Source organism: Sciurus vulgaris (genome assembly GCF_902686455.1).
Source record: "Sciurus vulgaris genome assembly, chromosome: 6".
NCBI lineage: Eukaryota > Metazoa > Chordata > Mammalia > Rodentia > Sciuridae > Sciurus > Sciurus vulgaris.
This window is the reverse complement of record NC_136466.1, coordinates 128,834,004-128,848,804: the sequence shown is the minus strand read 5'-3', so window position 1 is coordinate 128,848,804 and position 14,801 is coordinate 128,834,004. Positions and strand designations below refer to the sequence as shown.

Below are 14,801 nucleotides of genomic sequence, written 5' to 3'. Positions count from 1 at the left end.
AAAGTAACTTCATGTAATGCAAAGTTTCCTATGTCTTGTTGCCCTCTCTTTTATTCACAATGTCATTCTTACAACATCTGTGTCAAAAATCCCCTAGTGAATTTTTTTTTTAGTTGCCTGAAAAAGTTGTATCAAGAGTTAAATGAAACTGATGATACTAACTTACAAAATAAACTCAAAAAGGGAAGAACAAGCCTTTGCAGAAACCCTAAGAAAACAGCTATATTTACCAATTTGGGGTAGGGGGAGTCAACTCCCAATTGTCAGGTGCTGCTGCCAATCCTTCTCACTCAGTGCAACAGGACCACAGACTCAGATGTGCTCAGGGTTTGCCAGTGTGAGTCTCTTTTCATTTTTTCCCCCTTGGGTACGGGTGATTGAACTCAGGGGTACTCGACCACTGAGCCACATCGCCAGCCCTATTTTGCATTTTATTTAGAAACAGGGTCTGAGTTGCTTAGCACCTCACTTTTGCTGGGGCTGGCTTTGAACTCGTGATCCTCCTGCCTCAGCCTCCTGAGCTGCTGGGATTACAGATGTGCTTCACCGCCCCAGGCTCTCTTTCCATTTTTTGATAGAAACACAATAGAGTAACAAACAACTAGGAAATTTTAAGTCCATTCAGAGATATGCCTAAAGAATTTCAATACTTTTTCTACCTTTCTAAATTTAAAGCATACCAATTTTGTTTTTTTTTTTTTTTTTTTTTTGCGGTGCTGGGGATTGAACGCAGGGCCTTATGCTTGTGAGGCAAGCACTTTACCAACTGAGCTATCTCCCCAGCCCTCATCTTGGTTCTTAACCCATCACCATTTGTGTCAGTTAGCTTCTTCTGGCTGTGACAAAATACCTGACAAGAACAACTTAAAGGAAGAAAAGTTTGTTTTGGCTCACAGTTTCAAAGGATTAGGATTCAGTCCATTAATTCTTGGTTGGCTCCAAGTCAGGAATATCATGGTGGAAGGGTGTGGCACAGAAAAGCTTCTCAGTCCATGGCAGTCAGGAAGCAGAAAGAGGATAAAACAAAGGGACTAGGGATAGGTGTAGTCCCAGGGACCAACTTCCTCCAGCTATGTCCCACCTGCCTACAATTATGACCAAGTAGTGCATTCAAATTATTAATCCATCAAATGGATACATTTCCTAATGAGGTCATAGCCCTTAAGATCCACTCATTTCCTAAAAGTGCCACCTCTGATCCTTGCTGCAGTGGGAAATGAACTGGGGGAAACTTCACATCCAAACCATAACACCATTAAAGAAATTTGCACTTGGCCCTACAACTTATAAAATGTTTGCAAACTAGATCTAAATATATCTAAAGGACTTTGAAGGTTAAAGAAAAGAAAAAAAGTAAAAGAAGAATAGTTAGCCTTCTACCTCTGGTTCCCTAAAGTATAAGCTGTTTAATAATATGATAATCCTATCATTGTTCTGGCTGGGCCACCAAGTACGCTTTTAAGATGAAGGAATTTTTTTTTTTAACTTACACACTCCAACTTTAAAATCTACAATCACATGCTGAGATGTAGCTCAGTGGTACTGTGCCTCCCTAGCAAGCATGAGGCCATAGGTTCAATCCCTAGTACTGCAAAAAAATAAAAATTAAATAAATAAATAATTATCTGCCCTCACCCTAAAATAAAATATTGCATGAGGCCTTGGGCTTGATTCCCAGCACCACAGAAAGCCAAACAAACCACCAAACAAACTCCAGAGAGAACACAGTAGCAGTGACTCCCACTCCAGGGAGATCACTGATAGCAAAGTGCAGAGACAGAAAGCACATGTATGTTCTACCCGGTGAGCATATTGATTTTGGCTAAACATGCCCATAACTATTTCTACCAGGCATTTTTCTGAGACTTGGAAAAATGAAACAAGGAAAAATGCAAATGAAAAATACATTACTTTTCATGCCAAAACAAGGTCTGGTTGGAAAACTTCAACCAGAGGCAAGGTCTGGATAACATAAGACTTAGCAAAGATCAGCCTGACAAGATGATTTGAAGCTGCATAGATTCTTGAACAACCAATAAAAGGTACTTCACACATACATACACAAAAAAATAGATTTAAAAAGTACAATTTTCTGTGTTTTGGAAGCAACGCACATTTTTTTTTGCCATCTTAATGTCATTATTGTTCTTTCCTTCAACTTGTTACTTCCTATGGGACTTACATTTTGCCAATTGCAAAATTACCAACATGAATAGCTTTCATAAATAAAACCACAAAGATTGGGAAGAGAATGCTGTACCAATAGGGTTTTCAGTATACCTACAGACTGAACCACAACTGAACTATTTTAAGAACTTGCTCGCTCTTTATATAATGAGTCTGTCATACATATTTCTTTCATTAATTAAGCACTGCCATACACAAATTAATCTGTCTTATTAGCAATGAGATTTAAAGTCTGCCTATTAAGTTAATGAACTTGATAATATTTTGATATTAGTTTTAAGTTTTAATTTGCATCTTCAATTTTAATTCTGCTCTACATGATTATCTAGAAATTAATATTTTTTCTAAGTTTTTTCCCATCATCTTTATTTATTTTTTCAGCAGTGGCTTCTTCCTTGGCCTGTCTGAAACAGCTTTTCACTGCAAAGTAATCCCAGAAAAGGACCAAAAGTTCCCCATAAAATCATTTTTCAATCATTTTCAATCATTTTTCATCTGAGATGATTATAAGAGTATCTTTTAATTTTTAAGGGTATACAATATTTGAAAGTTTTACTGTGGTATAACTGACACATAATAAACTATACATATGTGGCATATGCAGTTTGCCAAGTTTGTATATACACACACGTGAAACCATCCCCAAAATCAAGATAATAAGCATACCCCCATCCCCCGAGCTTGAAAAAAGTCATCTCATGATCCTTTTAAATCTTCTCTAAAACCTCTACCTTTACCTCCTTCCCCCCATTCTCAGGCAATCATTGTTACATTACTAAAAATTAGTTTTCATTTTCTAGAACTGTATGTAAATAGTATACAAACTTATCCATGATAAGAATAGTATTTTATGTGGCTTCTTTCACTTCACATAATTATTTCCAGAGTCATCCAAGTCATCACATATCAACAGATCATTTGTTTATAAAGGAGTAGTCTTCCATTATATGGACGTATCAAAATTTTTCTATTAACCAATTGATCATTGTCATCTTTTAAACAATTGATGACATTGGGTTGTTTCTAGTTTTGCAGCATTAAAAATGCAATTGCTATGAACATTTGTATAGATTTTGTGTAAAAATAGGTTGCTTAGCCTTAAAGAAGAATGAAATTATGGCATTTGCCAGTAAATGGATAGAGTTGGAGAATATCATGCTAAGCAAAATAAACCAATCCTCAAAACCCAAAACCGAATGTTTTCTCTGATATGCAGATGCTAATTTACAATGTAGTGCAGGGAAGGATAGAGTTACTTTAGGAAACGGGAGTGAAGGGAGGGAAGGGGAGCGGGTATGGGGGTAGGAAAGATAGAATGAATCAGACATTATTCCCCCATGTGCATATATAACTATACGACCTACATGAATATGATGTATTCGACATCATGTATAACCAGATGAGAAATCATACTCCATTATATATGGTGTATCAAAGTGCATTCCACTGTCATCGAGAACTCATTAAAACAAATTTAAAATGTGAAATAAGTTAAAAAAAATTTCTATATTTAAAAAAAAGTTTGCATTTCTCCTGTGAGTAGAATGGCTTGACTACAAGATTGGTGTGCTTTTCCTCTTCCAGAGACTGCCAATATGTTTTTCCAAACTGGCTGCTCCATTTTGCTCCTCTGTTGGCAATGTAGGAGTTTCAGTTCTACATTCTGATAACACTTGATATAGTCAAGCCTTTACATTTAAGACATTCAAATAGATGTATTCATATACACACACATATGCTTTCTATTTATCATAACTTTTTGGTTGTTTTATTCCTTTTATGAAGATGGCTGAATTTATCTAATATTCTCTGCTTTCTTTCCATATAGTATATTTCTTTTTTAAAAATTTCATTCTTTTAAAAAAAAAAAAAAAAACTCCCATGGGGAAAAATTCATGTAATTCAGATAAAGTAAAAATTGTATTCAGTCCCAATGAACTCTCACTCCATTCTCTAAGATAGTTTATTCTGTAAGTTTGATATGCAACTTTTCAGAACTTTTATAAAGATGTGTTTATGAATATACCACCCTACTTTTATTGTTGTCATGTTTATCCTTAATTATCTTTAGACACAAACTTCAATTTTCCTTTTGTTAATTTTAGTTTATAACTCAAGCAAGAAAAGAATATAATGTATTTTTATGCTCCACTTTACCTGACTCTGACATCACTCATGTTGACATCAGAAATAATGTTCGTGTGTGTGTGTGTGTGTGAGAGAGAGAGAGAGAGAGAGAGAGAGAGAGAGAGAGAAAGAAAGAACAAGTATGATTACAATTAATGGTTTCTTTTTCTTCACGATATGTTTAGGAATGGAATTTTCCTTATAAATTATGCACGGCATTCAGAGAACTCATTGAATTTTAATACTCTTCTTGAGTATTTGAGGCTTTTTTCCTATTATTTCTTTGATAATTTTAGACTCTCCAGCTTCTCTTTTCTCTCCCTTTAGAGCTCTTATTAGAGGAATGCTGGAACCTCTGTTAACTATTCCCCATGTTTCTCAAATTCTTTCTCATACTTTAAAAGGATTCCTTTTTCTTAACATTTGGAGAAAATTCTCAAACTCAGTCTTTACTTTCACTAATGCACATCTAAGTTGTGTCAACAAATATTTTCATTTCAAATTTTAAATTCCTAAGTTCTGTGATTCTTTCTCATGAATACAAAACCTTTCTCCATCTCTCTGAATGTCTTCTTCTGATCACTCTATTACCTCTAAATCTTTGAATACTTTTTCTTCTGATTTTTGATTGGGTATCTTTCTCTGTGGTATTGATTTTGTTCATATCATGGTGTGTCATAATTATATGCTCATCTTTTGTTTGAGAATCTCTGTTTGCCAGCTCTTTTGTTTATTGCTGCCTGTTTCCAGTGATTAATGGGGACAGAAAGTGGCTTGTCTCCTGTGTGTGTGGGCTTTCTAACCCACCTGGCAGTCAGTACATTACTGAGACACTGCCCTACCTCTCTGGGTCTAGCACCCACACTCAAGGATTTAGTTTGTGGGTAAACACAGCTGCTATCCACTACTTAACACAGGAGAAAAGAAAAATAAAGGCACAGCTCCAAATGTAGAGCTCCAATTAATAACTCCGATGAGCTCTTTGATTAATAATCCTGATGAATTCCCCTTCTATTTCATGTTTCCATTGTCTGTATCTCAAGCTTTGTCTTGCTTTCCTTTCTTCATTTCACATTTAATCTATCTTTGTTATAGATTTATTAATGTTCACTAGTTTGTTTTCTGATTTTTTTTTTTTTTTTCTTTTGGTCATATCATGGGATTTGGGCCAGGAAGGAAAAATACACACATTTTTAAAGAACTTTTAATTTTCAATGAGGTAAAGTTACTTAAATTTCAGGACTTTATATACTTGTAGTAAGAAATAACTAATCTAAAACAACAAATTCCTCATTACTATTTCTCACAATGGGATGCCATAAATATCCGTTACTTTCAAGATTAAAATTATCAGACATCCCAATAGAATCTTCTGACAATCCTTTGGACCTCAGGAAATTAAAACCAACACATTGTGAAGCCCCTGAATAATTCTACCCATATCTGTTTTACTCAGTTTCAGATATGTCCAATAGCCTAGCCTGGTAGCTGATAAACAGTTACAAACATATTACCCTTTCCATGGTTGTTGAGTTGCCATTCAAATGACAGGAATTTAGTAAAGTTCAACATTTTCTGAGAACTTTTATAATCATTAATGGCCAATGACACTTTCCCAAACAGCCAAAGAAATGGACTTAGATGATCTCATGTGTATGTGTGCACATATGTACATCCATGCATATGTGTGGCAGGGGATTGTATCCTTAGGGCCCATCATATAGTTGGTATTCACAAAAATGAATTAAATAGCAAGAAAACATTTTGCATAGCATTACTCTAGCATCTTGGGGCATAAGTTTACAAATTTCCCTCCAGTTTGGAACTGCTGATATAACTTAAACTGCAACACAGTGAACCCTTAAGATTATGGTGTGTTGCTGAGTATACACCATACATGCCTGTGATCCCAGTGAATGGGAGGCTGAAGCAGGAGGATCCCAAATTCAAAGCCAGCCTTAGCAACTTAGTGAAGTCCTAAGCAACTTAGTAAGACCCTGTCTCAACACAAAAAATAAAAAGGGTTGGGGTTGGGGATGTGGATCAGTGGTTAAGCATCCCTGGGTTCAATACCCCATACAAAAAGAAAGGAAAAGGAAAAGGAAAAGGAAAAGGAAAAGGAAAAGGAAAAGGAAAAGAAAAGGAAAAGGAAAAGGAAAAGGAAAAGGAAAGGAAAGGAAGAAAGAAAGAAAGAAAGAAAAAGAAAAGAAAGAAAAATGAAAATATTTTTCGATGTTTTTATAACTCCAATATTGTCCCTTCCATAAACCAAACTTAATAAACCCTCTATGACCTTTGTTCCACATGTTCCTTTTCCTAGATACCTTTTCTGTGTGAAGTCTCCTTTGTTCTTTCTATATGATCCTAACTGCATCTAGTACTTAATCCTGTTACATACAGTACTTACCACATCAAACTGTAATGCTTCTTAAAAAGCATAGTGATAGGAACTTTGTGAAGTTGGCATCAATGATGTTATTTTACATATGTATGTCCTGCCTCACACAACACAAAAAAATTAAGACTTACCTAAGTGTCTACTGTCCCTAAAAGCAAAAATAAAAAACTGAGGAAGCTAGCATGAAAGGAAATCAAAGCAAATAATGCTATTCAGTTCTGCGCAATGATTAGAGGCTGGCTCTAACAGTCATAGGGACCAGAGTGAAGGAGACACTGTGAATTCAAGATAAAAATAAACTAGTTATGTTGTACTCAAGCAGGAGAACAGTTATCAGCACCACTGGCTGCTAGAAAAGAAAGCAGCCTTGGAAAAGTTAAGAGCTTTGCCCAGTATCCCATGGCTTGTTTTGTTAGAGGAAAATACTGGTCTCCTGACTTCCAGTGCTGTTGCTGCAACACCACATGAAACCAAATACACAATGAAAATTAGTTGCTATTATGGCAACCCCTGGGAGAAACAGAAATACTTATTCCCTTGTGAGGGATAGGAAGTTAAGCTGAGAACCCAACATGAATGTTCTGTGAGCGAGTTCCATAGAGCTGGAAGATGTGAAATGACCTGATTGCCCCTAAGTAGGAAACAGTGGTGTAGCTGCAACCTTCAGAAGCACATGAGATCCCTGTTGCCAGGGCACGGGGTGGGGGTGCGGTGAAGGCCCAAAAGGCCAGGAAGCTAATTACTAGAGCATTCTCCATGTATACCATATCTTGGAAGAAGTAGACTGTTAAGTGCTATACTAGACTATGACTAGGAAGATATATTTTTAAAGATTTCCTAGGGCACTTTTCCAGAAGAAAACAAAAATTAAGGTCAGGTCTACATCAGCCAGTAACAGACTTCTGGGCCCCTGGATTCATTTATTTGGCTCTGCTGACTGTTTGGCTCAGTTTTCCCTTAGCAAGTGTAAAAAACGCTTGAACACCACCACCCTGGGATCCTGTTCAACCAATTCAGATAGCTGTGGCCTTTCAACTCACATCCAAGAGACTTGGCTTGATACCAGTATCATTTCCCCTAGTATAGCCTAAGCTTAAGTGAGAAAGTACAAGCTCAGGGAGCCAGGAGTTAACTGGCTATTCCCATTCCAGAGAGGCCTGGTTCTTTTCTTAGATAAGGAAACAATACTATATCAAGAAGTTTCGATCATTCAATATTACATATCACACTAGATCCACAACTATAAAAAGGGAATTAGTGGAAATACCACTGTCTATTCTTAAAACATCTCTCTTGAGGAGCATTAGGCAATTTAACTATTCTCTTCCAACCCAATCCCTTGGGAAATAAGTAGAGGTGATTTATTAAACGTTATATTTTACAGATAACAAAACAATAGGAAGTGCAAATGCAGACAATGGTAGAGAGTCTTAAGACCCCACTCTCTGTTGAAATACATTTCTTCTTGAACGTACAACAGATACAGAATATGTATGTTTCCTCATGTCCAGCTGCCTCCGATGGACTCACAGGACAGTCCTAAGGTGTACTGGGCCCTCACTCCTATGCTGTCATCTCCTCTGCCTCAGATATGGATTCTTGCCCCCTCTTACAAAGACACCCATGTGTGCAGATGTTTGGAAGAGCTTTCAAATGGTCAGCTGCTCTCTCCAATATCAGCAAGAAATTGCTGTAACTCCATATGTCTTCTCAAAGACAGGCCACAATAAGCTCAGCAAGTCTACCTGCTTACACTGTTTCCTTTTCCAATATAAAACTAATTTATCAGGTTTATACTGTCTTTATTCTTCCCCTGTCTTTGTAGTGTAGCATGACCCTGGGAGTCAGGGATTACATTAAATTTGTAATTACTAAGCTGGATTTTATTTTTCTTAAGAGGTGGCGGGGGGGCTATGGAGGGGAAGTATAATATACACAGGACTGTGAGAATGTGTGTATAAAAATGAGAGTTACACTTTCTTCCATAGTAAGTTTTAATAATAATAAAAAAAAAATCTCTGAAGGAAGAAAGCTTTATTTTGGTGACAGACATCAAATGGACTGCATACAAAGGCAGAAATTAAAAGAAACAGGCAGCAATGCCCCTGGATTGCCTGTCAAAAAGTTTGCCCTGGATAATTTCTGGAGAAATTAAGAAATGCAAATAACAGCACCCAAAGACAACTAACAGGATGCAAACAAACAGCACCTTTCACTATGAGGAGGCATGTTCCTCCAGGCAAACAAAGAAACAGGACAGAGTCAACATCTGTTTCATATAACAGCTTGGCTGCTGAAAGAAGCAACCTTTAAAAAATGGCCGAGTTGACAATCCCCCAAAATCATTCACTTACTATTGCATGGGCTGAAATAAATGGGTAAAGGAACATAACTTGCGCTTTCCACACTATCCTTGCAGTCTTCTTTTTAAACAAAAAAAAGGGGGGGGAGAGTTGTCCTTTCTTTAGAGGAAAACAAAAATTAAAATTAAAATAAAGTGCCAGAAAAAATTCTCATGAACTTTTCCCATTTGATTGACAACTAACAGCAATGAATATTGAAGCATAAAAAAGACAGCTAACTGCTTTTCAGCTTTTCTAATGTCAACTGTGAAGACAAGACTGCCAAAGAGTTTCCTGGGTGGGGATGGTGGCTGGGGGTGGGAGAATCGAGAGACAATTCAGACACAACTCATTAGAATATTAGAGGGAGAAAGCAAATCACATGGCAAAGTCAGTCACAGTTCGAGAATCCAGTCAAGGGAACATGGCGATGTCTGGATCCTTATCAATAAATGACAAACTAAACCTGTTAAGAAATGAAAATATTAATCTTTGGATTCTATCAATTCATTTCTAAAATTTCAAAATCAAGAGAAAAAAAAAGCAAAAAAATGTTTGCAGATTTAAGAACTGCAAATTTATAAAATGAAAAATTATCAGAGTAATGCTGTAACTGTGGTGTGGATGACTACTTACAACTCAGCCAAATGCCAGACTCTTCACACACCTCAGTAATCACACAAGCCAAACAGAGGATGAAAGCAGTTAAGAGGCTTGACAGACAGACAGATGTTTTCAGGTGAAATCTGAAAACAGAAGTAAAGGTGATAAGGTGGAAAGAGGTAAAAACAATTAATACTAACTAATGTGGAGCACGAAACTATGCTAGGTGGCTAAATAAGTCTCCCCTGTGGTCCCTTCCCAGTGGCTTTTCAGCTTAAACAGGTAAAACACAATGTGGGAAAAGAACACCTTATCTAAAATATGACCACAAAGAGAAAAAACAATATGTGATTTGTGCTGCTGAGAAAAAGGCTTCACTGAATATTGTCTTTTATATATGTTTTTGATTGGGGGAGTAGTGAGAATGTAATTACAATGAAAGCAAATCTGGCATAATGTTAGCTATAGGCCAGGCAAACTCCAAAAACTTGTCCCTTATTACCTAACTTTGTTCCCGCAAGATGACACAACATAGCAACTACTTTGTTACATTTCACAGATGAAGAAGATGGATGTGCTCAGAATCATATAGAACAACTAGGTTTGGAAACAAGTCACTAGGAAGAAAAAAATTCTTTAAAACATTAATCCATCTGACTCTGCAGGATCCCAGCTAGGAGTCTTACACAATACCCAGACAAATAAAAACAATACAGAGCAAAAAAAAAAAAAAAAAAAAAAAAGAGTAATTAAATAAAAGTAAAAGAGAAGGAATTTATTACTTGAATAAAAACCTTGTAAATGAAAGAATATGCAGGAAAAAGTAGTTCACTAAGCCTACTGAAGTACTATGGAATGTTCTTCAAGAGGATCAGAACAGCCTTGCTGAACAGTATTGGGAAATCCCTTTAGGTATCACAGCATTAACCCAGGAATTTCTTCCAGTCTGTAGGAATTAGGATTTGGCTTTAATTAAGGAGAGAGAGAAGAACACAGAGGTTCACTATTACCTGTTGCCTGGTTTATGCAAGAACAATGCCCGTGTCCTTAGACTACAACCACAACTTCCTAGAACCGATACTGGCATTCAATATGGATTCAGTAAACCTTTGTTGAGTTAATATATATTTTATAAATGGATATAAATTTTCACATTCACAATGAATATAAACTATTTTTAAGGAATATGAATTTTCATATTTATAAAAAGAATATGAAAATGAAATGGTGTAAGCAGATCTAGACAGTTTGGGAAGTACAAGTAAGACTCTGATTCAATAGGCAAAGTTGAAGAAATTGAAGAAAGGAAATAGGACTATAGTGCCAGAAGTCAGAGCCATAATTAAACAAGAGTTTGACCTGAGAGACCGCTATGTAAGACAGTGACAGATATAAATAAATAAATAAATAAATAAATAAATGAATGAATGAATAAATGAATGAATAAATAAATAAATAGATAAATAGATAAATAAATAGATAGATAGATAAATAAATAAATAAATAAATAGAATGACAAAAGCAGCTGCAATTATTAGAGGTGAAGTCCTGTAAAAGATTTTGGAGAGAGGGTAATGTGTTCATGTTTTGTTGAGATGATGTTTTATCAGTCAGTGCTAATGAAAAAAACATCAACACTTGAAGACCTTAAATGATGCAGATAATGATGATAAAAGCAGCAGCAGATGATGTTGAGATCACTTCTCTTGTGCCAGGCACTGGGCAAAATGCTTTACACATGCAATACACCGGTTAAGCACCTCTAAGCAGGTCAGTCCCCACCTCCTCCACCACGTAGCCTTGGTTAAGTCATTCAAGCTGTCCATGTCCTGGTGTCCAGTGTCTCATTTTCTGTGAGATAATAACAGCACCTACTCCTTGGGCATGAAGTCACAAAGATAAAGCGAGAAAAGTTGAGGGAGAAAAAGGGAAGTAAGGGAAAAAACAGATGAAAATTTAGAGTTCCAATTTCACATAAAGATAGGTATAATCAGTGCAGGGTGGCAGGGGGTGACAGGCCAGATGAGGAGAGCAAGCCATTTCTAAGTCATCGTACTGACAGGCCGGACTATCTCTGTTTCATCATTTACCTTGTACCTCTGTTTTTTCCCTTTAATTTCATTATTTTCCATTTCTTTCCTAATTTTTTGTATATGTTTTCATGATTATCTCTCCATTCATTCCTTGAAGATAGGTTGTCTTAGGTTTTTTTTTTTTTTTTTTTTTTAGCCCCTGGGTACCAGCTAGATGCACAATTATGGTACAATGTGGTACAGATGTGGTACAATGAATGAGTGGTAGGAAAATGCCTCACTGGGAGAAATAGGTGTGTGTAAGAATTTTAAGAATTTTTAGGTAAGAGAAACACAAAAAACAGAAAATTGATAAAAAGCCTATTATTTGGGCTAGGACTGTGGCTCAGTGGTAGAGAGCTTGCCTAGCACATGTGAGGCAATGGGTTCAATTTTCCAGGACCACATAAAACAAAATAAACAACAACAACAAAATACCATACAGGATTTATGCACTTAATAATAAATATTTTTTAAAAAGTCTATTATCTACCTGAACATACATTACATATATTCAACATACACAAAATACATATATATGGACACAAACATCGGGTATGTGTGCAAACACCTAGTTTGCTCCTCGTATTCCCCCCAAATAGACCTTCATTAAATTTTATTCCACCCCTTACCAGTTCTTCTTACTAGATAAGGAGCATAAAGTTCATGCATTTTCCTATTTTGAAAAAATAAAAAAATTTAACTTAAAGTTAGAAAAGGGGGAGACGGAAAGTCTTGGAACTATGAATAAGGGCAAAGGAAGGACATTCACAGGGAGGAACAGGGATCATGCCACTCTGCTGAGTTAAGGATAAAGACAACTACCTGGTATTCCCAATAAGATGCCGTCGCCACCCTGGCTCTCACTGCGTGCCTATCTCTACCCACTATCTTCCTGAGTTTGAAAAATTCAAAATTTTTCTCTAGATTGACAATCTGAACTCCAATTAACCTATCTTTTAAGCAACCCCATGCTGGTAAATATAAGCTTCAGATCTTCATACAAAATCCAAAACACTGAACTCCTGACAACTTGAACTCTCAGACAACTTGAATTCAGTAAGTCGTAATTCTCCTAAATGCCCCATACCTTACATTGGGATGATCCCCTTGGTATCTAGAATATACTTAAAATCCTAGGAAAGCTACATTTTCTTTACATATGTTAATCTACCTTTTCAAGTGTTCTTGGGTTAGATGTAAGCTAGTACTGATTACAAAAAGAATATTTCAATAAGTGAATTAGTGCATGAACCATCTCTCAATCAACTCCCTCTGTTGTAAGCCTCTGAGTACAGGACACAGGATACACAATTAAGACTCTACTCTGAACGCTACCTTTTCCTTGAGATAGTCTCTCAACTGAAAAGAGAGCTATTAAGAGGGAAGTAAAATAATCTAGGCTTAGGCCAGAAATGTGCTCTTTGGTACTAATGCATACACAAAACCCACATCTCGTTAGCCTAGAACTAACACAACTGCTCCAATCCTTCATCTCTGAACCTCATTACTGAATAGGTACAAACTAAAACATCACCACCGAACCCTACAGTATCCTGCCCCATGTAATTTTCATTACCACAACTGTCAGGGTACAGTTCTTTCAGCAAAATTAAAATTGGGAACACACATATCCCTATCTTATATAGCCCTAGTCCTTCAACTCAATCTTCCATTGCACTGAATTTCAGTGGCACAGAACCAAAGTTAAATAAGTTCCTTTAAATGTTCCTTTTCTACTGTCCAGACACATTTGCTATTTATTTCATCTAAATAATCATCATATACAACAAATACTTATCAATCAATAGTTATTTATTTCTGCTGTTGTGTTCAATAAGTTTCATGTAAACCTAATAATATACTAAGTACCAGTCAAATTTAAAGTCAACAGAATCCTGCAACCTTACATACTTTGATTCTATGAATTTTTACAACATGTTCTCTGACTTTAAAAGATTTTTAAATATTATTATTGTCACTGAGGAGTAAAAAAGCCACCAGAAACTAATGCAGTATTAAAATACTGAACCTAATAAAACACAGTGCCTTAAAACTATAAGTAAAAATGTTACTACAGGAACACTCGTGGGGTTGGGGTTGTAGCTCGGTGGTAGAGCATTTGTTTAGCATGTGTGAGGCCCTGAGTTCTAGTCTCAGAACCACATATAAATAAATAAAGGTCCATTAACAACTAAAAAACTAAAAAAAAAAAAAAAAAAAGAACACTCATGTAATGTGATTTTTGGTGTCAAAATTATAAAACCAAATATTTAAGGAGAATCAATCATAGTTGTTTTTAAAGATTAATGCTGTTAAACCTAAATGTAGCTGTAAAACTAACAGAGGAAAATCTGTTCTAGACATAGTGCTCTGAAAACAGATATCTGAAAAGGTCAATATTTCACTAGATAAAAATAAGAAGGTATCAAACACTACTAAAACAGCATCAAGTCAGTGTTTCAATTTCATTAGACTAAAAATAGGTCATAGTTAGAAGGACATTAAAGGAGAAGGGGGAAAAACAGGGTAAGGTCAAGATCACAAAGCTTTTAAAGAGGTGGAAGAGAACTTTCTTCTAAGCCATTAAACTCACTGATATTATACTGAACTACAGAGCGTTCACCATTTTCTTGTGCCATTAGAAAATTTAGTAGGTTCACTGAATTGACTGATTTCTTTGTTAATCTATTTACATGGGTTAAGACCCTGACTGACATAAAATACAACCAAAATGTGCCAGACAGAGGGTGTAATGGAAGACTGAGTGATGTATGCCTTGGGGTACAGCCTACCCAATAAATGTGCTTGGCCAGCAAAGACCCACTGGCAAAGATTTATTATCGGAACAAATACATTCTAAAAAGACTGAATACAATAAATCTTGTGCATAAATACTAACTAAAATATAATTTTTTGCCCTGTGTAGTTTGATTATATTAAAATTCTTTTTATGTTTCATTCAAGAAGAGTAGAGTTTTTCAACAAATGAAGTCAATGAGTATAGCATATATCAGTTGTTATTAGTATAGTTCCCTAATTCATACAAAAGGAAAAAATTTTGTCTCTTGG

The 14,801-nt window shown here is 35.9% G+C and overlaps 1 protein-coding gene across 7 annotated transcripts in view; it reads right to left on the bottom strand.

The window, feature by feature from the left end:
• ARL15 (ARF like GTPase 15) overlaps positions 1-14,801 on the bottom strand; it is a 387,266-nt gene that overhangs the window by 222,507 nt on the left and 149,958 nt on the right. The window lies entirely within an intron of this gene.